Source organism: Rhinolophus sinicus, chromosome 16 (genome assembly GCF_057876585.1).
Source record: "Rhinolophus sinicus isolate RSI-liver-muscle chromosome 16, RSI-T2T, whole genome shotgun sequence".
NCBI classification, from domain to species: domain Eukaryota; kingdom Metazoa; phylum Chordata; class Mammalia; order Chiroptera; family Rhinolophidae; genus Rhinolophus; species Rhinolophus sinicus.
The window spans coordinates 166,207,997-166,233,728 of record NC_142516.1 but is presented as its reverse complement, the minus strand read 5'-3'; the positions used below and the strand labels follow the sequence as shown (position 1 = coordinate 166,233,728).

Here is a 25,732-nt window from a genome sequence, read left to right as displayed (position 1 = left end):
AATGTAACAGATATTTCATCCCTCACAAAGTGATAAACCCCTCCCCCAATCTACTACCCCTCTGACATCATATATAGCTGTTACATTTCCACTGATTATTCCCTGTGCTGTCCTTCACATCCTGTGACTCTATATACCATATTTCCCCGAAAATAAGACGTAGCTGGACCATCAGCTCTAATGCGTCTTTTGGAGCAAAAATTAATATAAGACCCAGTCTTATTTTAAAATAATATCAGACCAGGTCTTATATTAATATTTGCTCCAAAAGATGTATTAGAGCTGATGGTCAAGCTACGTCTTATTTTCGGGGAAACGCGGTATATTAAATTATAGTTGACATACAATATTATTCCGCTTCAGCTTCAGGTGTGCAGCAGTGGTCAGGCATCTACGCTTCATGGATGGTGTAGACACTTGTCCATTTACTTTCCATCTTCCAAAGTTTGTTCAAGTTTTCTTCTACTGTTGTGTCTTTTCTGGTTGCCTTTGTCCTTGTGGGTTAAAGCCTCAAATTTCTATGCTGTCATTTTGGTGGTGTTTCGGAAGGATGTGTGTGTGTGTGTGTGATGTGCATCATAGAATAAAAGAATAGAAAAAATCATGGATTGAATGAGGGCTACAATTATTGTCGAGGTATAATTTCACACAAGTAAAATAAGTGTCACCTTATTTAAATTACAAAAAATCCTGCCTTATTGTAAAATTGAACTGAGAGGACTCATATGTATCGTAAATCCACGTACTGTAGTGAGGTGAATTTTAAATCATCAATAAAGGGATGGTGACTATTGGACAAGAGGAAAATGAGCATAAGAAAAATAAACTAAAGCCTAGATAAGGTACTATTTCTGCCATATGGTCTCATGTCTGTGCTGGTAATGATTCATAAACTTAATCTTTCCAGCCGTCATTTCAGAGACAGAACCATGACCTCATCCATGCTTTTCACAGCCTTGCTTTTACACATGCTCTTTTATTCACTTGAAGGACAGAATGTGGGGGGAGAACATGAACATGCCTTGAACTTGTCCCTTCATGGAAAAAAAAAAAAAAAAGGAAGTTACCCTATGTTGAGTACCTACGTTCCAGTCACTTCAAACTGCTGCCTTCTGCAGATAAGAAAACGGAAGATCAGATAGACTAAGTAAGCTGCCCAAGGAAAAGCGAGCCATGCACCCCGGTCCTGGCTTCCAGCCTGGTGTCCTCTCCGTGCCATCACATTGCTTCCAATGACGCTCCTTTCTGTGTTTCCCTAACCTAGAACACCACTTCTGTGGCACTTCGCTTGTAATCGGTTGTCCATCTTTGCTGCCAGCTTTTTCTTGTTCTTTTCGTTACTTAATGAAGATACAAGATTTATGTTTCCCCAGTTTTATGAGCTATAATTGACATATTACTTTGTGTTTGTTTAAGATGTACACCATAATGATTTGTTATATGTATAGATTGTAAAGTGATTACCACAATAAGTTTAGTTAACATCCATAAATCTCATAGAGTTGCATGTTGTTTTCCTTCTGATGAGGACTTGGAGAGCTTCTCTCTCAATGACTTTCAAGTATAAAATAGAGTGTTGCTAACTGTTGTCACCACACTGTGCATTATGCCACAAGCTTCTTGAGGGGAGTTGCCAAACCACCCAGGACCAAACGCAGTGTCTTCAGCCTTGATGATGGCTCAATAGAAATTTCTTGAAAGAAACATTGTTGAATGAATTCAGTGCTTTGCATGTCATATTGGCACTGTAAATTCTTAATGAATGAGAAATGAGAGTGGCTTTGACCTGTAGCTTCTGGAAAGAAGAAATGTTTAGCAAGAGAAGGAAAGCCATCAGTACAACTGGAAGCAGTGCGTAATGGCCTCTGATACCTTGTAGTTAAAGGGGGTATACTTCACATCTCTGGTGGTGAAGCCCAATAAATCGTTTTCTGTTATTCTAATGAATTTAGACCACTGATTCTCGTACATTAATCAAAAGATAATTCACAACTTGACATTAGAAGTATTAGAGGCATTTATATGTTACTCAAATATAAAATAGGTAAGATTGCACTAATCAATCGTGATCTAAAGTTAGTGAATAATTAAAATTCATTGTGTACTTTTCTTTCTTTGCAACCATTAGTAGATCTCTCCATGGCAAATGTCGTGAAATCATAAGACAACACTGAATCTAGTTTTCTTAACATACAAAAAATGTAACTTTCTCATTGTAATCATTACTATCCTATCCTCTACTCTTCCCCCAAATAAGAAATTTGGAATATATATATATCAAGATTCTAGCAGGAAATCAACCATGATTCACATTATTCAAATGAAGAGACTTTAAAGAAGGAAAGCTCTTACAAACGTAGGAAGAGGGAAGGAAACCAACAAGGGGTATTGAGGTACAGAAGGTAGCAACAGTGGAAAGGCATCTTCCTGAGTGGCTGAGAAGGTTGGAGAAAGAAGTACTTTTGCTGAGAACCAGAAAACCAAATCTGGGCCATTGGGGAGGACAGATGGGAGTTTTAGTTGTGAAGGTTATTGAGGAGCAGTGGGGAAAAAATAGGGAAAAAATATCCTGATCCTTATTATTATTACATTTTTTACCTCCATCTAATACATCCCAATGGCCAAATCCAATCAGAGGCCAATTGACTAAATAACCAAGATGGTGGAGTCCTCAGAAGGCGCCTTCTGTAGCACAGGAAGGGAGTGAAATCAATTCTGGGGGAAGCTAGAGAATAGACTGGGGTCAGGGGCAAGCAAAGGAACGAACAGGCATAGAATACATTTATCCCTCATTGTCTCTTCCCCTGCAGCCCAACTTTAGGTCTGGACTGAGAATTTTCCTTGCAGGATTTTATTCTTAGAGTGATTATTTAATATTATATGCCTCAGTGTCACTACTCAGGATCTTGGTCTACCATTGTTTCATCCCTTCATCTTTTATCTCAAAACCTCTGATACATGCTTAGTTTATACTTATTTCTCAGATAGTTCCCTTAGATCCTATTTTGGTTAAAGTTTCTGAAACTTTGCTTATCTGGATATATCTATTACCTATATGAGGTGTGATCACAAAATACGGTGACTGTTTAAATTTTAAAAAATTATTACAGTGAAAGACACATTGCCATTAATCCCCCTCAAAATACTCCGCCTCCCTTTGACCACACTTATCCCATCGTTCTTGCCACTTTCTGAAGCAGTTCTGGAAGTCCTCTTTCCTGAGTGTCTTTAGTTACGCTGTCATGGCTGCCTTGATGTCCTGAATCAACTCAAAATGTTTACCTTTCATGGTCATTCTGACTTTGTGGAAGAGCCAGAAGTCACACGGTGCCAGATCCAGTGAATAAGGTGGATGAGGACACACCATAATGTTTTTATGTGACAGAAATTGCCATACCAGAGCAATGTGTGACAGGGGGTGTTGTCATGATGGAGGATGAAGTAAAGATACTCATGAAAGAGGACTTGCAGAACTGCTTCAGAAAGTGGCAAGAACAATGGGATATGTGTGTTCGAAGCGAGGAGGAGTATTTTGAGGGGGATTAATGGCAATGTGTCTTTTACTGTAACAAATTTATTTATTTTTAATTTAAACATTCACCATATTTTTTTTTTATCACACCTCGTAGATGAATTATTACTTGTCTGGGTATAGACGTTTTAGGTTGCAGACTTCATCCCTCTGAAATCTGTAGAGTTGTCCACAGTCTTCTCGTTTCTAGTGCTGTAAATCAGAAGTCCATTGTAACTTCTTATCTGGAAGCGTCCTATATTTTTTTCTTGTGATATTTTTCTTTATCAGGGTATATCAGATTTTATCTGACTCAGTGAAGGTTTATTCTATTTGTTTATCACTCACATATTTTTGCAACTCCTTTTTTGTGTGTATAGGTCTCCCACAACTCTCCCCAAAATCTTTTCATAATTTCTCTTTGTAGATGTGCCCTGTGGTTGCTATTTCTTTGAGACCTCTGCTCTTGGTAGCGTTAATGCTTCAGTTCATCTGCTAATTACACACACACACACACACACACACACACACACACACACACACACGGTTGCAAAAGGAGGGTTTTTTGATATTGACTTGAATTTCCTGAAGTGCTTGTTTTTTTTTGCTCTTGTCACCTGAATCTTCCACTAGCTCTATTTCATTAGGACTTGGAAGGATTTTTCTTGTTTGTTCCTCCTCTGGCGGCTGGACCCCCATAGGTATGTGATGACTTTGCCTCATCTCCTCATTGCAGCTCAGGTTCAGCTTTGAGGCTTCACTGTGTGATGGAGGCTCGGTAGATTCTGTCCACATGATGGGCAGTGAATCTACAGGTGGGTTCTTGTTCTATCTTGAGACACCAGCAGGAAACGTCTCTGCTCCTACCTGTAGGTGTCTTTATGATCTTTTACCCTTTTGTGGAGGGGACACATGCTACCTGCTCTCATCCTGGAGGTCATGGAAACTGGCTTCAGGTTTGTCTGTGGGTCCAGAGGAGGTGAATGGCTTGAATTTGAAATTGGGGCAGGAAAAAAGGCTGCATTTAATACACTATCACCTGTAGTATGTTTACAAATATTTTAGGCTCTGTATAGATGTGCCATTAATATTTATCATGTGTTTGACCATCTATCCAGGAATTTAGAGTGGTTATTCACCTTTGAATCATGTTTAAAAGTTTTTCTTTAATTTTAGCATATTTTAATGCATGAAGATGTTTTTACATTTCAGACCTGGACTCTAACATTGTCTCCTAAATTATGACTTTGGAATAAATGCAAGCATAGTTTGCATTCTAAGGGGTTGTCATAGTTATGCTTTCTGAGATGCCATGTTTAGCCTGTGGTTAACAGACTATAGAACGTTTATAGTTAGAGTCAGTGCAGAGAGATCCCAGCCGACAAGCTTCATGTGGTTGTAAAACGCGTGGCTCTTGGAAAGGTTACATCAATTTTGTTGCCTGTGAAAGAGCTTATTTCAGGATCGGCACACTGGCCGCCTCTCTGAGGACCTGTTCCGTAAAGAAGATTAGACTTCAGGATCCTTCTTTTTCCTTCCCTTCTTGAATCAACAGTTCAAGGATGAGCCGGGCATCCCTCTTTCCTATTAAACTGGTCTGTGTGACTATTGGACCAAAAAGATAGTCTTACTTTTCTGGAGTGTTGGTTCTCAACTGGGGGTGATTTTGTCCCCAGGTGACATTTGGGAATGTCTGGAGACATTTTTATTGTTACAGTTGGAGTGGGGCTGCTACTGACCTAGTGGGTAGAGTTCATGCTGCAAACCATCGTACAATATACAGGTCAGATCTCATGCCAAAGATTTATGTGGCCCCAAAGGCCAATAGTATGGAAGTGGAGAAATACTGTTCTTGAGTCTAGACTTCCCCCCCAATATTTTTTGGCACAATGTATTTTAAAACAGAACTTTATCTGTAATTAAAAAACCTATTAAAAAGGCTTGAGAAATAAACAAATATACCCTGTTCACAGATGGAATAAAACATTATAAAGATGCCAGTGCTCCCCAAATTGATCTTATTTATCAGGTTGTATCTAGGAAGTTCATAGTTTTGCTGCTGCTCTGGGTGGTATCTTATTCAATTATATCATCTAATTGGTTAGCGCAGAAAAATGTTATTGAGAAGTTTTTCTTGAATTTGAAAACTCTCATTAGTGCTAAGGGTGGATTGGTTTTCTTCTGTAGATAATCGAATCATCTCTAAATAATGACAATTTAATCTTTTTCCTTGCTGTAGCTCATATGTTTTGCTTACCCCATTGGTCAGGTTCGACAGCATTATGTGGTGTCTTTGGCTTGTTCCTATCTTAATAGGAATGCATCAAAGGTTTCTCTTTTCTACTGTTCTACTTTATGCTATACTTTTGGGTATATATTGTTACAAAATCAACTTATGGGCCCTTCTATTCTTGGCTTTGAGAATATTTCCATGATCAGATATTGAATTTTATCACATAAATTTTCATCATCTTTTAAAATTATCTGATTTTTTTTCTCTAATCCATTTATGTGGTGAAATATACTGATAGGTGTTCCACTATTAAGCTACCCTTGCTTTCTTGGAATAAACCCTTTGTGATGATTTGAAAAATACTGTTACCTTTTATTACTTGATATTTTCCCAAGATTTTTCTCATTTATATTCTTAGGTGAATTAGCCCTATATTTTTCTTTTTGGGCATTATTTAGAATTGGATCAAGATTTTATTAGTCTCTTAAAAATGAATTGTGATACTTCCTCTTATTCTGACATGTGTGACATTTAAAGATGGCCGTGTTTCAGGGAAACACTGATTAAAACTCTGTTTCTTGCATTTATTTTGGCATTTCATATGATTCCAGAAATCTGTCCATCCTATTTAGATTCTCAAATTGTGGCTAATAGTTTATACTATTCTTAACAACAACAACAACAAAACTTTGTGTATTTACAGGAAAAATACTCACTGAGCATTTACTACATTCTAGATAATATAGCTGACGGGGACATGGCAACAAACAAGTAGATAAAAGTCTTCAGCCTCATGGGGCAGGCTTGCATTTTGGGGAAGAAGATAAAAAAATAAACAAGCTGACATTATATTAGATCTTCATCATTTGCTCCATTTCAGTCTGTATTTTGCTCATTGTAGTTTATTCTCTCTCTCTCTTTCTGTCTCTCCACACTATCCAGAGGTGTGTGTGTATTATTGATCATTTCGAAGAACCAATTTTGGTTGTATTTACTCCTTTTTTGGTATGCATTCAGGGAATGGCATTTCCATTTCACTGTTTCTGCCCTTCTCTTTAATATCAATCTTCTTATCTTGGCTTCTACTCTTGCTTTTCCCAACTTCTTAAGTGGCAAGCTGATGGGGTGGGAGGCCTGAAGATACTGTGCTGGGAGACTCACCGCATCTTGCCTCTTCTCTCCTCTCCAGGTCTTTTCTTTACCACTTTTGTTTTCTTCAGATCCCTCTGCTTATCAGTGTGGACGGGGCACCTTGGTCTCAGGAAGCTGTAGAGTAGACGTGAGTGGAAGGGACCTTCGGTCCTAAATATCACTCCATTAGTTTGTTCTGGTCTCTACTCTTAGAAACCCATTCTCTGGAGTTTTGGAGATTTTATTTCCGAGTCCCCCTCCTGAGTAGTAGAAGAGATGCCTTATTCCTTGTCAGGATTCTCAGGTAGACTTAGCCGATAGCCAGTACTTTGTCAATGGAATTTAGAATGTCAGTAAGGGAGTATGGAGTCCCCGTGAGTGGGGTTAATTCAATGCCACAGACATTTTTGCAAACTTGTATTTTCACATTTAGTCTTCTTACCGTTCACTTTAAATCCCTATTCTAAGAAGTTTTTATTATTCTCTCCAGCATTCCTCTTCCTTCTACATGTTATTGTCCTACTTTATTTTTACCTATAGTGTATATATCCATCTCTTTTAAAAATAGTGATTTTGGCTTAGCTTTGTCTCCTGTTCCAATGTGGAGAACGGGAGACTTGATAGACCGAGAAACCCTGGTTTTTTCATCTTCATGTTTCCCGTAGTACTTTGTATACAAAATTACTGAAGTTTTCTGTGCTGTAGTTTTCTTATCGCAAAATGGTAGTAAAACCTGCTTCATGGGGTTTGGAGGATGAGGCAAGGCAAGTAGAAAGCTGTTTTAATTGGAGCAGTGAAGGAATGCAGAAGATGTGAACACCAGAAGTAAGGAGAGGCACCAAATTCCAGAAAGGTAATGAAGACACTGAGTGCACAAAGGAATGAACAGTGACGAGGAACCAGACACGACTTCCAACCACTGCCACCTGTTTCTAGTTTCTTGTCCTCCTCTTGCTGGAGACATACGGAAGGTGTGAGAAATGTCCTGTGTCCTTACTGTCCCATTCGGAGTGCGTCCACCCTGGAAGCAGGTGTTCCCTTGCTGTCTCCTTCTATGCTGCAGCTTTAATTTTATTTGTAATTTAACAACTTTAGTAAGATATAATTTACATCCCGTAAAATCCTGTGCTTTATGCAAGATTCTTAAGCAGCACCCCCACATTCTCCTAATTACATGGGATTACTTTTAAAGTTGAACAGCATTTTGTTTTTAAATGGGTGTGACTTTCTGGGACTAGAAATCATAAATTATCAATGTTTTGTTCTATTTACCTGCCCTTTACATTTTCTTTTATTTTTAAAATTCCTTGTTACTTGCTATTTTAATATTTAGTGGAAAGTGACACAGTTGAACTGAATGGCTACTCCTGACCGTGAGTCACCCTTAATCATGTGTTAAACTAAATTTTTTAATGGTCCAAAGGTTCTTCTGTGCGGGACTCATGGAATTTTTAGAAACTGATCATTTAACAAAGACTAATTTTCAGCTGTGCTTTTGCTTTCTTATTTGCCTTCACATTCTCCAAGTATTAGACCATTTTCATAACTACCCTGTGAAGGCCAGAGAGGAGATAATGATTAACCCTTGAAAGAGGAACTGTGTGAGGAAAGATGTGGATTTAAGTGTCCCAGGTTCACATCTCTCGTCCTGATGTTAGTGCTTTGGGGCTTTTAAGTGCTTTCCTGCGTTTTCTCATCTGATCCTTTTTGAAGGATCTCTTTCAGGAGTAGCAGATGAAGTTCCCATTTTCCAGATGAGGAAACGGAAGCCCCCCTAAGGGACCTCTATGCAGCTTCCAAGGGATGGACCTGAGGGCCTCTGGTTTGAATCCTAATTTCATTCATATGAGTAGATCAAGTATATTTTCCTATGGGCTATTCTACTTGTTAATTAAACGTAAAAGGAAAGTTTTTTTAATATTCAATTTTAACCCAGTGAATATTTGTTGATTTTCTGGTATGGGCCTAGGAGAAAGAAGAAATTATCCTTGTGAAGAAAGCATCTGGCCTCAGGGAGTTAAACCAATCCCTGACTGTTCACAAAGGAAGGGAACCTCTTATTAATTCCCTTTCAATACTTCCCCACCCTTTTCCCCCCCTTTTGGAAGTTTTCTGACTTTAATGCTGAGAGTTTAAAGGAGCACTTGTAGCATCCTCTGGCTAAATAATGTCTTTAAAATGACCAGTGCGTCGGGTTTTTCATGTGCTTTTGATGCTGACAGTAATGGAAAGGACTTGTTATATGAGTATAAGGGACGATATTAAAGATTACTAATGAGCCTTTGAAATGTTCTTCATCGCTATGTGTACAGTTTATTTGATCATAGCCAATGTAGTAAATTTGTTTTCATTGCTAAAGACTTTTCTGAGATATCTATATTTTAAATTCAGATTTGTAAAATATTTAGTCATATCTTTTTTTTCAAAGTTCAGGCGTAAGTTCCTTTTTATATTACATGCTTCTTGAATCCAATATAATTTTAAGTTGTGTTGAATTAAAATTTTGTAGTTTTAATGTTTCAAACTATCAGTTAAAAAATCTGAATTTAAAATAGTGTATGCACTAATACTAAAGTTACTAAAATAAAGTGCTAATGTGTTTATTTACCTCCCTTGGGTAATGGTTTGGTGGGGCTAGTCCTACCGGTCTTAGCTTGGTTGGGGTCAAATGCTAATTGTAAGATGAAATGGGTTTAGACTTACCTTTAATTGTCTTGAAGCTAATTATTTACAAACTGTTATGCTGAAGGACACAGGGTAAAGATATTGCAAACTGCTGAAAGGAAAAACAACGAAACTAACTGCAACAACAACGAAAATTCTTCTGAGGTGTATTAAGAAAAATGGGACATAAAATTATTGTACTACAAATTTAATTATTGCTTGTTTGTTTTTAAGAATCAAAATAGGACTTCTAAATGTTTAAATAAGAACCTTTAAAGTTTCAAAATGTTGTGAAGTATCAGTACTAATGGTGAATACTGTAGTTTTTGGACCTTTTCTGGTCTGCATGTCAAATGTTTAAGATACAAAACACTTCTATGCCACTTCTGATAAAATTAGAAAAACATTATATAATAGGAGTTTTTATAGAAGATATATCAAGTAACTTAATGACTAGGGAACAATTAATATCTTTGTTCCCCGTGTATTCATGTCTAGAACGTAACATTAGCCAAATAAAAAACTTGATTTTCTTTTTACTAACTCTTCATGATATATCTGGAATCCAATAACAAGGTTTATTTTAATTTAGATAATGGCTGGTCCTTGAAAAGATCTTTCTAAATATCTTTGTAAGGCAACAATAGATATATGTGTTCCTGCTCATAATTTTTTGGGGAAATTTTGTTTCATGGTTGAGGTTGATAGCTGAAAAACATAGTTTTCAATTAGAAAAATAAATTATGTGCCTCATTTTTGTGTAGTTACTATTGTCAACCTAAATAAAGAGGTAAACTGAGGCAAATGCAAATGACCAGAAATTGAGTTTATTTGGGAGTAGCAAAGGAATAGAAATTTGGGAAATGCATGCTATGGCAAGTTGCAGGAGAGTCCTTTGAGGATTTGGGGCAGTCTGTATACACAGTCAAGGAGTGCAAAGAGGGGGCAGCCCAGCCGGAGTCCTAACAGTATGTTCATTGGCTTGAGGATGGGGAGGGATTGTTGGCAAATGTTAATTGACCAGGAAGTAGTTTTCAATCTCCTGTAAGGCAGGCGTTTCCAGGAAATCAGTTTCTCAGTTCTTAAGTTCCATTCTTCTGAGGGCGTATGCTGACATTCTTCATTTCATAGCCTCCAGTTCCATTTTAAATTGAAATCCTTTCATACTATGAAAATGTGAAATAATTGATGACTTTCAGTTTTTGTTGAATGAGACAGACAGAGTAAAATAAGTTTATATACTTTGAAAATATATATCTATTATTTAGGGTTGATGATTTTCATGACTTTTTTTTTTTAAGCTATTTTCTTTCTAGACATTCTTTGATGCTTTCCCTTATGCCAAGATTCTTTTTCCAGTGCTACTTTCTGTGATATTTTCTCTCTGCGCTCCAATTTTTTCCCTTTATTTTTATATCTCATAAATGGGATTTTGGGATAGAGAAAGGGGAATGTAAAAAGTCTGTCAATGAATTCTTAAATATTATTTTTTTAATCTAAAACTTGCCTTGATTTTAATTTTACTACTCAAGTTGGCTAAAAGAACATTGGAAAAAAAGGAAAGAAAAGTTTTCTAGTCTTTTAATTCTATCTTAATATATTCAAACATTTAGACATATGTTACGTGGATTATTTATTTATTGACCTCATAATCCCTATTTTTTACATATTCTGCGCTCATAGTACAAAATCAGTATAAGATAGTATTTCTGGAGCCAATCTGGCAAGCCTTGTTTATACGATCATCCCTAAGGGGCCCTCTGGCTGGTGAAAATGCATGTATTTTCCATTACCTAGTTTAAATTAGCATAATGATACGATGTCAGATATGTGTATAGAATAAACTTTTTTAGTACTGTTTGTTTTTGAGGAAATAAAAATGGCTTCTCAAATTATACTAAATACTTCATAGTCGTTTTAAATTTGTTCTCATGCTTTTATTCATAGGTGGACTGCCCTATTAGATTTTCAGTAATTTCATTAGAAATATAAAGCTTTCAGAAAATTTTCAAAGGTTTTGATTGAGGTAAATTTTAGAATCAGAGCTCAGAAACAGATCTGTTCTGATACTTCCTTTTTTTTAAGGCTATGATTTTCTTTCTGTGGTGTAATTATTGTTATACCTCCTGGATATTTGGAGATAGTCATTTAGATACTTTGTAAACTTTATATGGGGAAAGATCAGATTTACTTTTGGATTGTTATTTTCTAAATTAACAAAATTTTAATCTGAATGGATTAAATTACTTGTTAGAATTCTAATTTAGAGGCAATTTGTATCTATATACTTGGCCCACATTTTATGTATTCTGTAGCTATTCAGTGTTGGAGGCTAGAAACCAGAAATGAATAGAGTAAGGATTTCTACAGGTGTTGGTAGTTATTTAACTAAAAGTACGTTTTCTATTTAAGATGATATTTTCTGTGTTATGAAGAGTGTTAGAGGATATTTAGAAGAAAACTCATAAAGGATTAAGATTTTTCCCCCCAATGTTTGGTGTAAGAATGTCCTAATGTGCTTTTAACTGAAATTGAAGTTAAAGAAAATGTAAAACAGAAGTTAAAAACTTAAACCTGAAATAGCTTGTTATTGATATAAACCGTGCTTACAACTTACACTGAAATACATTTAAAAAATTGACAATAAATTGGTAAACTGGTTTATATTTGAGAATGGGATATTACTCTGACTATTCTGTGATTGTAATTTTTTTTTTTTTTAATGAGGTTTCCCCAATGTCTTAATTATTTGTGTCAGGATTTCGAAACTTTAAAAACGGGAAATCTTCCTAAAGTATTCTCAATTCTTACCTGTTAGTTCTAGAATGAGGCATTTAATAATCTTGATGACCCAGGATGGTGTAGTTACGGTTGATGCTATCCTGGGTCCTTACTGTGCTCCTAAGGCCATTCCAGGTTTCCTGCAAAGACAAAAAGAAGGCACCTTCTCCTTTCTTTATTTTCATTCAGTCACGGGTCCTAGGCTGTTAAGAAAGAGGACTCAGCTGTTGGACATTTTATTCTCCATGCCTGGGGACTGTACCCCTCTGCAGCTGCTCTTCTTGACAAACAAGTGTGTGATATTTGTCGCTCTATTGTGGGTCTCTCCCATTTTCTTCCCTCTTCAATTTTTTTCATTGTTTATTTTGTAACCTTTATGTGAACAACAGTCAATCAGAGTGCTTTTTCATCTCTCTGTGAGAATTAGACTATCTTAACTCCACACATGTCTTAGAATTTTTCATGGAGACACAACATCGTTGCTAGATATTTCTTTGAGAGCTATTTCTTCCCTGTTAGAAATTATTTCTGTCACCCTTTCCTTTTGTCCCCAGATTCCTTCTCTGTACTTTATTTGAACTCTGAGAGATCTGAAATGCTTATACTTAGGTACCTGAGATTTTATTATACGTGTAAAGGCGAACCTCCTAATAAGTTTGATGTTGGGAAGTAGAGTGAAGAGCATGCTTGTAGCCTCACAGGACAGATGAACTTCTGTATTTAGAGTTTGCAGGTATGGCTGACTTTATTTCTCCATTAAGTCAGTATTCATTAAGGATCATGTGTGTGCTAAAAGCATGAATGAAATTCTGGGCCTTATTCTGGGATACAGAAATGAATGGCTTACATGATTATTTCTTGGTTTAATTGTCTGATACATATCATGAGGCACATAGGCAGAGACAGCTATGGGAGAGGAGAGGAGACATCAGCAGCAGATTATTGGGGAAAAATTAGGACAGCTTTCTAGAGGCAAACTTAATGAATCCACGTCCTGGGAATGAGTAGGTTTTCAACTGGGAAACGTGGAACTGAAAGCCTTTTCTTCTAAGGGAACAGGTTGCACTGAATGTGAGGGAGACTGGTGTTCCCGGGGCACTCCCCGAATTCTAGCTGGAGCTTCGAGGAGCGGTGAGACACCAGTGCGGCAGTTTTCCAGGTGGTTTCTGAGACCTGTAGGTCCCTGAGACACTTTTGCGTGTGTGGAGGGGAGTCTGTAGTTCAAAACAATATTAAGATTTTATTTGGCTTTTTCACCCTAATTCTCTCCAGAGTATGCTAAGAATTTTTCAGAGGCTACATGATGTGTGATGACATCATGGCTCTCATGTTTAATGGGGTATGGACTTGTGGATTCTTGTGTTTGAAAAATTTCTCACTTTAAATTTCTAAAACAGTAAATAGTGATAGATAAGCCTCCATACATAAGCAAAAGCTCTTTGGGGCCTTCAATAATTTTTAAGAGTTGCGTCCTGAGACCCAAAAGTCTGAGAATGAATGCTGTTCTAAAGACCTTGGATTTTATGTTAAGTGCCACAGGGAGTCATTTAGTGACTTTTGCAAGATGGTGACGTGATCAGTATTTTTAGAGCCTGGGATGAAGTGCTTACAGGCCAGCCTGGGGCAGAGAGAATCGTCAAGCAGCTGTTGCTGTAATTTAGGAGAGATACAAGGGCTCCAGCTACTTTCTGTTGGGATAGATGTGGTGGTATAAATACTTGTAGCGAGATCTAAAGTACCGTAGCTCTGGAATGTTTGTGTGAGGAGGAAGTCCTGCTCACTCCCAGGTTTTTGACATGGGATGCTGGCACCCAGTGGAGTATCGTGAACTGAGTGGACTGCTTTCTTCTTTCTGCACTTGAAAGGTATGTTGCACTCTTCTCTGGCTTCCTTCCATTGTCTCTCATGAGAAGAGCTTGTCATTCAAATCAGTGCACTTCTGTTTGCAATGTGTCTTTTTCCTCTGGTGGTTTTCTAGATTTCCTGGTATTTGCTTATCTTCTTGAATTGCTAAATGCATTTCCCAATTTTTGAGGAAATTTTGGCCATTATTTTGTCAAAGACTTTTTCTTCCATATTCTCTATCTCTCCCCTTCTTTTTCCCCCCATTATTGTAAGTTACTGTGAGCTACTTTACAAATATCTTGATGTCTTTAGTAATTTAAACAATGGACCAAAAATTTCTTCCTACCAGGATAGCAGTAATCCTGCTGGCTGAACTCTCTTTCTTTTCCCCTTATGTGAACAGGGAACTTGATTTTCATTAATTCAGAGCTGCAGTGCCCCAGATGATTTCAATCAACTCTTTTGTGATGACAGCATGGCGGGTGTGATTGGAAGTCAAAGTCAATTTGTCAGTCATGTCATAAGCATTCTTGCCAGCATTGTCCGTGGCTGTCATCCTGGCATTTTGGATTCCTTTACAGAATAGCAGATGATGTTGGCCAGACTGTATTCTTGGTAATTCTGCAGCATGTCATCATCAATAGCATCGTAGATACTCATGCTCTCAGCGCTTGCATTGCTATTAAGGAAAAAGGTGGGCTTTCCTTCTGTCTCAGAAGAGGTGACAGATCTGAATCGATTAAAGATGCTAGGTCCTTCATCAAATTCATATCCAGAATTTAATACTTCTAGGGCAGTGATTGATGCATCTCCAAAAGTAGGGGGTTTTCTTCCCACTTCCTTTAATGTCACCGGACACTGGTCAGAATGAGTCCTATGAACTATAGCCCTAATTTTATTACCAGTCCCAACAATCTTAACTTCTTTCCTGGCTGTTCATCTGTTTAGCAATCCAAGAATGGATAGCCCACAAAGCCCTCCATCTGAGGATGTTTCTTCTTGTTGGCAGGCACCTTAACATCGGCATTTTCGTACAGAGCCAAAGATGCTCTTCCATACACTTGAGCTGGTTTCAGCTCCTTCTCAGCTCGGGCGTATTTTGAGGCTATTAGCATTTTTATAGACTTGGTGATTATCTGGGTGGTTTTAATTGACTTGAGTCACCTGGTAATAGCTTTCAAAGTTGCCATATTTTGAACTTGGATCCATCATGGTTGTGTGGCCCGGGGCTGAGAGCCCAGCAATCCCTGCCCAAGAAAACATGGTGGTACTGGCCCCGCTGAAGGTCAGTCCTCTCTCTCCTTCTGTGACATCAATTACAGTTGTTACCCAATTATGTTAGACATTTTAATGTCCCACAGGTCCCTAAGATTCATTTTTTTTCCATTTTTCATCTCTCTGTTCTTCAGATTGAATAATTTTTATATTGATCTGTCTCCGGTACATCACCCATATCTTGAGCGAGTTCACTGACTTTTTTTTGTCCCGTTTTGTGGTTAGTTACATCTAGTGAAGTTTTTATTTCAGATACTTTATTTTTCAGTTGCTGAGTTTTCATTTAGTATTTTTGTTATCATTGTTATAGTTTCTATTTCTCTGCTGAGAGTTCCTTTATTATTGTGAGCCTTTTTTCCTTTCTATACCTGAGAATTGGAATGATAGCTGCTATAAAATGCTTGCTTGCTAATTAGAACTTTGGTGCCTCCCTTGATTGTCCTTTTCCTTGGGAAGGAACCCGTTTCCTGCTTCTTTTATCTCAAGTAATTTGGATCGTATCCTGGACATTATAAATGACATGTTGTAGGAGCTCTCAATTTTGTTACATTTTTGCAAAAAAAAAAAAAAAAAAAGGTATTTTTGTTTTCTTGTTTGTTTGGTGAAAGCAGACACTTAATTTGGCTGGACGCAGAGTGCCAATTCTGTTTTTCCTATCATGGCGGCAGCTTAACTCTCAGTTCAGCTTTTTCCCTTCAGCAGAATGCTTGGCGTCTGCCTCACATCTGTGACTCAGTGGCCACCTGAGATTTGGAAGAAGTTTTATACTTCATTCTCTCTTGCTCTCTTGCCTGGAATTTCTCATTTTCCAGTGGCTGACTGTTCGGGACTCTGCCCTCTAGTTCTGAGCCAGTGAGACTGTTTTCTGTTTGTTTTTTTGTTTAGCAGAAAGTGAGCCACGTGTGTGGCACAGACTGAGGTGTGTCCTCAGGCTTAAAAAAACTGGAAACTCATCCGTGCAGTGCAGTTCCTTCTTCCACATGTCAGCTCACCTCCAATAACTGCCTTGCTTTTATTTGCTCTCCACTGCTGCCAGAAAACTGTTTTTCTTTATCTGTAAGTACTGCATTTATAGTTTTTATCTGTGGGAGAGTTGGTCTGATACCACGTTTCCCCAAAAAGAAGACCTAGCTGGACCATCAGCTCTAATGCATCTTTTGGAGCAAAAATTAATATAAGACCCGATATTACATTATATTATATTACATTATATTATACCTGGTCTTATAGTAAAATAAGACTGGGTCTTATATTAGTTTTGCTCCAAAAGACTTATTAGAGCTGATTGTCCGTCTAGGTCTTATTTTCGGGGAAACACGTGTAGGAGGTTCTTGTCCTAGAAATTTTGTTGGCAGTACTAATTGAGGAAGAAAGATGATAAAGACAGCCAAATTAAGTGACTGGTAGGGAAGTGAGATGGGATGATGAGTTTAGTTTTGGTCATGTTGAGTATGTTGGTAACCAAAGTGCAGTTACCCACCAAGTGGTAGTTCTGCCTGTGTGAATCTTGGAAGTGTGGTTTGGGCTGGAGACACGGATTTGGGACTTCTCAGCATGCTGATGGTGACTGACATCACGAGAGTGGATAAGCAAGGAGGGATGTTTCGAGAGAGCGTTGACCTGTATTCACAACCCTGGGGAACAACCATGTTTAAGAAGTAGAGCTAGGAAAAGCAATCTAGGAAGGAGATTCAAAATGTAAGTGGAGTAAGGGAAAGTTGTAACAGAAACCAAGCCAGTGGGCAGCAGTTCTTCACTTGGGATCTACTGATCCAGTTGGTCCAGGATTATTAAGTTTCAGGGGGTTTCTGAACGCTCTACTGTGGTCACGCATGTGTGTGTGTGTATGTGTGTGTGTGTGTGTGTGTGTGTGTTTGTGAGTGAGTGTGTGTGAGTGTGATTTTACTGGGGTGAAGGTCCATAGCATTCATCAGATTTCTAAAAAGGTCTGTGGGTTTGTGACCTACAAATACTTAAATGTTGAAATAAACGGATTGAAGCTCAGAAAAATGACTGAAAAATCTCTATTTAATCCGCAACTTTGGAGCTCACTTGTGGCTTAGCGCATTTCAGAGTGAAGGTGGAAGACAGTTTGGAATTCACTGAGAAGTAAATTGGAGATGCAGAGGTAAGGATCAGCAGGATAGAATTCTCTTTCAGGAAGTCTGGATGATAAGGCGAGGAGAGATTGCATGATAGAGAGGAATCAGATCAAGAAAAACATTGCACTGGCCTCATCTGTCACAGGCCACTTGCCATTCTATCCCCATTGCACTTATGCACTGAGTTTTCCAGTTTGTGAAAGCTGCTCTCTGGTCCAACTCTGCTTGTGTAGGCTGGCGTGCATACATTTACAGCTTTTGATCCCGAAGTGGTTATGAGCTACAGGAAAACAGGACTGACTTTTCTCTTTATTTCCGGTGTTCTTTCCCGATAGCACCTTTTATTGTACCCTGCATGTAGAAAAGACTTCACATGGCTCACTGGGAAAGATTTCAGGATATGGGATAGGCCCGTGAGCTAGTGGAAACAGGGGTCCCAGTGCCAAGAGTGTAGAGCACATCTCTGGTGCAAGGTTTCCCTTCCAGCTCTGCCTCGATATTCTCAGGTCTCCAGGGGGATTGCAGCTTGTGTACACTACAGGCTTGACTTCCTAAGGCCCCTTATAGGCCCTTAGAACAAGGGAAGGCCTTAAGACAAGTAGGGAAGTATGGTATGTATATCCCCCTCTCCCGCCTTTGGTCCTCTTTTCTTAATAGGCGAGAAGTGTGATTAGATGACTGACTGAACTAGGATGGGAATTGGAAAGGTAGGCTGGAGTAGGGGGCTGAGGTTCCGTAGCTTTCTGAACTCATCCTGATGTCCTTATGTTAAAGGAAAGTTGCAAAATAGCTACTGTGGTTTGTTCCTATCGCTTTTAGTTTCTGCCCCTGAGAAGTAGAATACTTTCCTGCTTCCCAGTGTGCCCCCCTCACCTAAGCCAGCGAATTTAATAAAAATTCTTGTTCCTTCTAGCCCCAAGGAAGTTATCAAGTGTCATTGTTTTCCTAATACCAGATAAGGCTGGAAATATTTGATCAACAAATAAATGAGGGCCAATTCACCGTCAACATTTAATTCTTATAGAAATTTGTTAAAAAAATGGATCTATAGTGGGTTAAATTTACGGTAGATATTTTGGACCCTACTCTGCTTAGGCTCTTTGCCAAAGAGTAAAATATATCAACTCAGCTTTGGAGTTCAGTCCCACAGCCTGCCTGCTGCCTTGCTTCCCTCCACGAAAGCTCTGCGCTGGCACACCTTGGTGGGAAAGTGCTGGTTAACTGTACATTGCAACTAAAACAGATAGTCACACGGCTTCTGAGAAATCTGAATGCTTTGGGTAGTCTGCATATTTCACTTTTTGTTTAATTTTTAAAAGCACAAATGGAAATTTAATATATACACTATTTTGTTCCTTTGTTTTGGTACTTAATAGTATAATTTGATGACTCTTATATATTGGCACAAAAAGGGCTCTAAAAAGTTTTTTGTGTTTTTTTTTTTTTTTTAAGTTGGAAAATCTACTATTTGTAGTTATTGTACTTCATTGAATGGCTGAACTGGAATTAATCTAACCTGTCTTCTTTTGATAGATATTTAAGTTTGTTCTGATATTTGTAATTATAAGCACTAATGCTTCAGTAAGCAACATTGGCCATAGGTCATTTCACATGCATGTAGTTATAATTGTAGGATGGTTCCTAGCTGCTGAATTGTTGGGTTTCTTTTCTAGAGGGTTGCCACACATGTAGGAGAAGATCTATTACCCCTGTTCTTATTCTTGGGTAATCAAAAACATGATGGTGGTATCTAGTGGTTTTGATTTTGTAGTTGTCTGGTAAGTGAGATTGATCACCTCTTAATATGTTTAAGGGCAATTTGTGTCTTCTCTGTTAACTCGTTATTTCCATTCCTCTTCTGTAGGAGCTCTTTATTAATGAAAGAAATTGGCTTTTTGTTTAGCATGTGAGTAATTTGTTTGTGTGTGTTGGTTTGTGTGTTGACTGTGTTTTGTTTTTTTCATGAAGAAACTTTTTTTTTATCTGTATGTAATTGAATTTATTAATCTTTCCTTTTATGGTTCCTGGGTTTTTGTGTCATAGAGACCTTTTTCATTCCTAGAGTATAAAAATTCTCCCAATTTCTTTAGGTTATTTGTAGATTCACTTTGTATGCTTTAAAATCATTGATTTATCTGGAATTAAATTACATTTAAGGTATGAACTATGGATCTAACTTTATTTTTCCCTCAGATAGCGACCCAGGTGAATTCACTTCTTTTTTTTTTTTGATATGATGTACATATCTACAGCAGACATTATAGGTTGTTCACCTGATATTCATTCTTCTCTCTTTGCCATCTGAACCCTGATGTTTATGTGAATGTTAGTAAATTCAGAGAAAAAAATTTGTCTTCTCAGACACCCTTGTGCTAAGATCACCATGAGTCATGGAGGACTAGGGGATAGAGTATCCAGAACTGTCACCTGGCTGGCAAAGAGGGATGAGCTGATGGCATCACCCTTTGGTCTTACCTTCCCTGTTTTCCTGCTTCATGAGGATGTAAGGTGCGGAGGTCCGGTATCTGTGGACCATCATGGAAATTACTGTGGATTACACTTTGAGAAACACTGCTATGGATGCTATGAAATTCACACATGTAATTGTGAAAAATGGAACAGCAGTAAAAAACACTTGTGAAAAAATTCCAATCTCTGGCAGCAGAGGTCAGAGTGCTTCTGTGGATGTGTACTTTGGCAAAGGCAAAGCAGAGGGAAATACAAGGGAAGAATGCAACTGAGTGGGAGGACTCAATTCTTAGTTTTTATTCCTAATATGCTGGCCTTCCCCAAACTGTACTTGAGAGTTAGGGTATACACAATCTACTCTGAAATATGATGGCATTTCAAACCAGATATGTTGTTTTTCTCATTTAGCCTACTTTTTGAAAGGCAGAGAAGACCTGCTCAGAGGAAATGATCCATTTAGTTTCAGCATATGGATAACATATTCTGATGAGAGTAGTGGAATAAGTCATATCTAGTCTTTTAAAAATAGAGATTTAGTTGTAAAGAAAATACAAGGAATAATTTAATGAAATTACTGGATTAAATCTGCCAGCAACAACAAATAGTTTGTAGAGAGTATATGGTTTCAGAGTCAATTTCAACTCCCTACTCCTGTTATTTATAATTTTATCTTCCATTTAAATTATACAGAAGAATGTTCAAGTGTATTTTTACCCTGTATTTTCTTTTAGTTATAAAGTCTTTTGTAAACCAAATTTAAGCTAGGATCCTTGACTGTAAAACAAATATTTTCATAAAACGATATTTAAATAAACTTGTTTAAGAAATTGGGCTTCGTTTTTTTTTGTTTTTTTTTCAGATTGCTACACCTTTTTCTCCCATCCTAATCTTAGCATTTTCTTTTAGTTCCACAAATAAACTAAACATGCTTTTTTGGCAGAAACTTTCTTGTCTATGGTATTGGTGGGAGTTTGAACCAACAAGGCAAATCCTAAGACATCTCTGTTGCAAGAAGCAAACTGAAGTGATGGGTGACTGCTCTGAGAGCACGCTCTGTATCTAAATGTTACCCAGCCCTTCACTGCTGGAATGCTGTTCTTTAAAGAGACAAAGAGTGAGTTATTAACTTAGTTGAATAAGGTGGTCAATGAGACATGATGCTTGTAACTCATAAAATGAAAGAATTATTTTGTAAATTGGCCTCCCCATTTGTAAATTTCTCTTTCTTGTAACACACACACGCACACACATGCACACATAGGGATGTGATGTCATTTACAGAGTTCTTAGAAGAAACAAAGTAATAATTAAGATATGTGGGAAAATTTACAAAGTTTTCCCTAAAAGTGCACACATTTGTGAAAGACTGCATATACAATATCAAGTGACTAATAGATAAATATGTATGCGTGGTTAGATGTAGTCACATTCCTGTTGAAAGTATCCTTAGCTTCCTGCCTGGAGCATACTAGATGATTAGTAAATGTTGGTGGAATGATGAATAAAATTATGCTCTCAAGTAGAGCATGTTAATTTTTAAATATGGCTTTCTCCAGACTGAACATTTGATGTATTTGATAAAATAGTGACTGTCGCTACTCATTAGTCTTTATGATTATTAATGTAATTGTAGTTAACAAAAAAAGATTTTTCAGGGCTTGCATTTTTCAGGGCAATTATACACAAAGAAATCAAGCATTCCAAACTGGCTTCTTTCCATTACTATGAATACCTTCTCAGCATCTCTGACTGTAGGGGGAAGTGTACCTGGAAGCAATGTAGCAGGTAATGTAACACCAGGGCAGGGGAGCAGGAATTTGTAAGGTGTTGATTCTCTTTTGAATTCTATGAATGTCCTTTGCTTTGTATCAATCCACACCTGAAGATTAGGTTTGTTCTGCTATGGATAAAACATTCCTTATTTAATGCATTCCACAGCAGCTACCAATTGAATGTGAAACTCAAACCTTGTTTCACTAGCTAACAAAGATGAGAAGGCATTGCATTATTAAAGCTTTTAGCCACTAAGAGGGGTGCTAGGTAAATAAGTTGAGGACAACCCCCCACCCCCATTGTTTCTAAAACAAAAACAACTATTCAGGGGTGGTACTTTTTTGTAATAAGGTGACAATTCTTCGATGATTGCACTTAAGGCTTTCTTACAACCTATTAAATGTGTAAAACTGTAACTTGGACTTAAGTTGAAGCTTTTAATATGAAAACTATGAGGTTTTTCCTTTGGATCAAATCCTGGTGGTACAACTTTTATTTTTGTGTCCGAGGTATGTAAGAACAACTTACCTTGCTTTTTAAGAAAAGTCTTTGAAGAGTTTATTTGTGTATAGATGGAGCCCAAGTATTTTTTTTTTTTTTTTGTCCTAGATTTGTTTTTCATGGCTGACTAATTCAGAAGTGACATAGCTAATAATATATACATTAAGCACCAGAAAAGACTGACATATTGTTATGGTGTCATGGTTGCTGGAGGATATAGACCATGAAAAGTCTTCTCTAAAATATCTGCTCTAATACTTTTGATTAATTAGAGATTCATTTACTTAAAGTTTTTTTTTTTTTTTAATTGCAGTTATTCTCTGGGAGAGTTAACCATTGTCATTTAATTCTTATCATTATATCACATTTTGAATACACTTGGGATATGTTTTGTGTTGATTTATGTTTATAAGCTACTTTATGTTTAGACATTCATTCAATAAATATTTGAGTACCTACTATGAGCCAATGTCTTTTCTAGGTACTTGGGATATATTCATAAAGAAACCAAACATACAGAGTAAGAGTTAAGTTTGTAACAAAGTTCAGCCAAATTTACTGAGTTTGCTGAAAATCTTGTAGTAGAAATTAGCTAGATTGCTTGTGTGTCCAAATGAAAGGCTGTGCATTTATCCCTGCAACCTTGTTTTTTTGAGGAATGCTTTCTAATGGGGTTCCACATAGCAGAGCTCTCCATGATGACTTTTGGGAGATGGGGATGAGATTTGCAGAATAGATGGCTTTTCAGATTTGCAGAATCTTGTGTCACCCCACCTCTCCGCATCTCACCCCAAACCCCCTTTATTAGATCTGCTCTACTCCCATCAGTTTACATAGTTTCCTTTAAAAATAAATGTTCTACTCTAGGCCATAAGGGAATAGCCTATTACTGCAGAGCGTTAGCAAATGGATAATTATTTTTTCCTGTTTGAAATTTGCCTTCAGCACAGTGGTTTAGATGTTCCATGATTAACCTTTGTTGTCATAATTATCTGTCACGTTCATCTATGAGTTTAATTTCTTTCTTGTCTTTCTTGCTTGGTAAAACTATTCAGGACACTAACTAGATGATTATCTGAAATTTGTAGCTCTGTTAGATTTGCAAGTTTGGAAAAGACCTTACCCAGCAGCTGGTACTTGATCACGTTTATTATGCCCACACCCTCCAATGACCGAGTCTCTGTTCACAGTTGTTTTGTCTTTGTAGGAGACCGGATTCTGCCCAGAGCAGCTAGAGTTGCTGAGCCTTAGAAAGGAGCAAAGCTTATTCAGATGAGGAAATGGCGGGAGGGTATTTGTGCCAGCTCTTGCCAGAATAATGCTGTGAAACACTCTCCAAGTATAGTCATCGAACTGCCTGCATCAAAATAATCTAGAATGCTTGTTAGCGCTGCCAGTTCCCAGCTCCCGCCTGAAGTATGAGCACATGGTCCCGGTGATTCCTCATTCAAGAGTCACTGTCTTAAACCTCTTAATATCAGCTGAGATAATGGCAACATTTCTAATAGCTGTTTCACATCGATGGCTCTTACCTTTTTTTATTGAGGTATAATTTTCAGTGAAATTCACCCTTTTTAGCGTACTGAGTTGTAACAGATGCATACAGTTGTGTGACTGGCACTTTAATGAAGATACAGCAGAGTCATCCCTCCCCCCGAATTCCTTACGCACCTTTTTGTAGTCGACCCTTTGCTCCTCACCCCCTGTCCCTGGCAACCACGGATTTGCTTTCCATCTTTGTAGGTCCTTCTGGTTTTAGCGTTTTGAGAATGTTATATACATGGAATCATACTATTTACAAGCTATTAGAGTCTGACTTCTTTCACTTAGCGTAATGCATTTGAGACTCATCGAAGTTGTCGTTTTTATCAGTATTTCATTCTTTCTTGTAGCTGAGTAGTATTCCTAGAATGGATATACCACAGTTTATTGATTCCAATTTGAAAGACATTCGACTTATTTCTAGTTTTTGGCAATTACGAGCCACTATGGAACATTCATGACAAGCTTTTTATTTCACTTGACTAAATGCTTGAGGAGTTGATTGATGGGTCTTATTGTAGGTGTATGTTTAACTTTAACAGAAATCGACAAACTGTTTTGCATGTTGGCCGCACCATTTTGCATTGCTACCAGTAATGTAGGAGTGTCTGTTTCTTTTACACCCTTGTCAACACTTGTTATTGTGACTTCTTAAAATTGTAGCCATTCTAAGATGTAGTGTTTGTATGTTTGTAGGTGTGAGGTAGTAGTACGTCTTACTGGTTTTAATTTGCATTTTCCTGATGACTGACTATTTTATTTGAGCACGCAGCATCCGCTGTTGGACACTAGGCCATAGCTCTCCCCTCCCCCAGGAATTTATGTATTTCAGGACAAATGACACGCAGGTACCAATGAATGTGAAATAAATTTTATTACTCACATAATATATAGCAAAAGGATTCACCAAGGGGAAGGGCTTGAGTTTTGTCTGGAGTGAAACATGGTGAGAAAGGTGTTGGTAGTTTGGGATTTTTATTGTGGTGAAAGGATGGAGCCTGAATGGGATCCTTTGTCAGCCAGGTTTGTATGATCTGAAATTTCCGTCGGTGCCAAGGGGACTGATGGTGCAGGTGGGCTTTATAATTGGGTTGTCGTTATGGGACAAAGAGGAAAGGGGAGCGCTGGGGACTTGAAAGCTGTCAGAGGTCAGACAGACTACCTTGAGTCTTCCTCTTTATTTACACTAATGATGTTGAACACCTTTGTCGTATGCTTACTTGCCATCCATGTATCTTCTTTGATGAAGTATTTGTTCAGATTATTTACCCATTTTAAAAAATTGGTTTGTTTGTTTTCTAGAGTTCTATATTCTAGATACAAGTCCTTTTCACTTATGTTTTGCAAACATTTCTCCCAGTGATTTGATTTTTTTTTCATTTGCTTAACAGTGTCCTTCAAGCCTTCAAAGAGTAGAAGTTATGTCCCAGCACTAATTATTGTAATTCTTATTGAATGCAACCATACCCTCCTGTTTTTCTCAACAGATTCCTGTTTAGCTGTGCCACTCTTCTCTAGTACTTTTAAACCCATGGCAGTATCTTTAAATATATGCATTGGCAGTGTAGAGTAATGGAAAAGATTATTTTCCATGTATCCAAACCTTCAAGAATTTTGAAATTTCTTAGTATATTTTTTTCTTTTTAAAGTTTTTTTTTTTTCTTTTTCTTTTTTTTTTTACCGTGGAAGGTAGAAAGTCTTGGGGAAAGGACCTAGAAGTTGGGTAATCTTGTTAAAATTTGCTTCCATAAGAGAGAAAAATAGAGGCTTTGAAATTCTATGGCATAACTAGAGTGGCAGAGCCTGAACTGAACAGCAGATGTGTGTGACCCAAAGCTTGGGCTTGTTACTACATACTGTCCATTCTTCACTCACCATTTTACTTTTCTTTGTCTCTTGCACTAC

The 25,732-nt window shown here is 37.6% G+C and overlaps 1 protein-coding gene and 1 pseudogene across 15 annotated transcripts in view; one reads left to right on the top strand and one right to left on the bottom strand.

The window, feature by feature from the left end:
• The window catches only part of LMO7 (LIM domain 7), a 191,293-nt gene that overhangs the window by 15,928 nt on the left and 149,633 nt on the right, over nucleotides 1–25,732 (top strand). The gene's annotated exons all lie outside the window — the stretch shown is intronic.
• LOC109450636 (ATP synthase F(1) complex subunit gamma, mitochondrial pseudogene) lies at nucleotides 14,584–15,428 on the bottom strand (annotated as a pseudogene).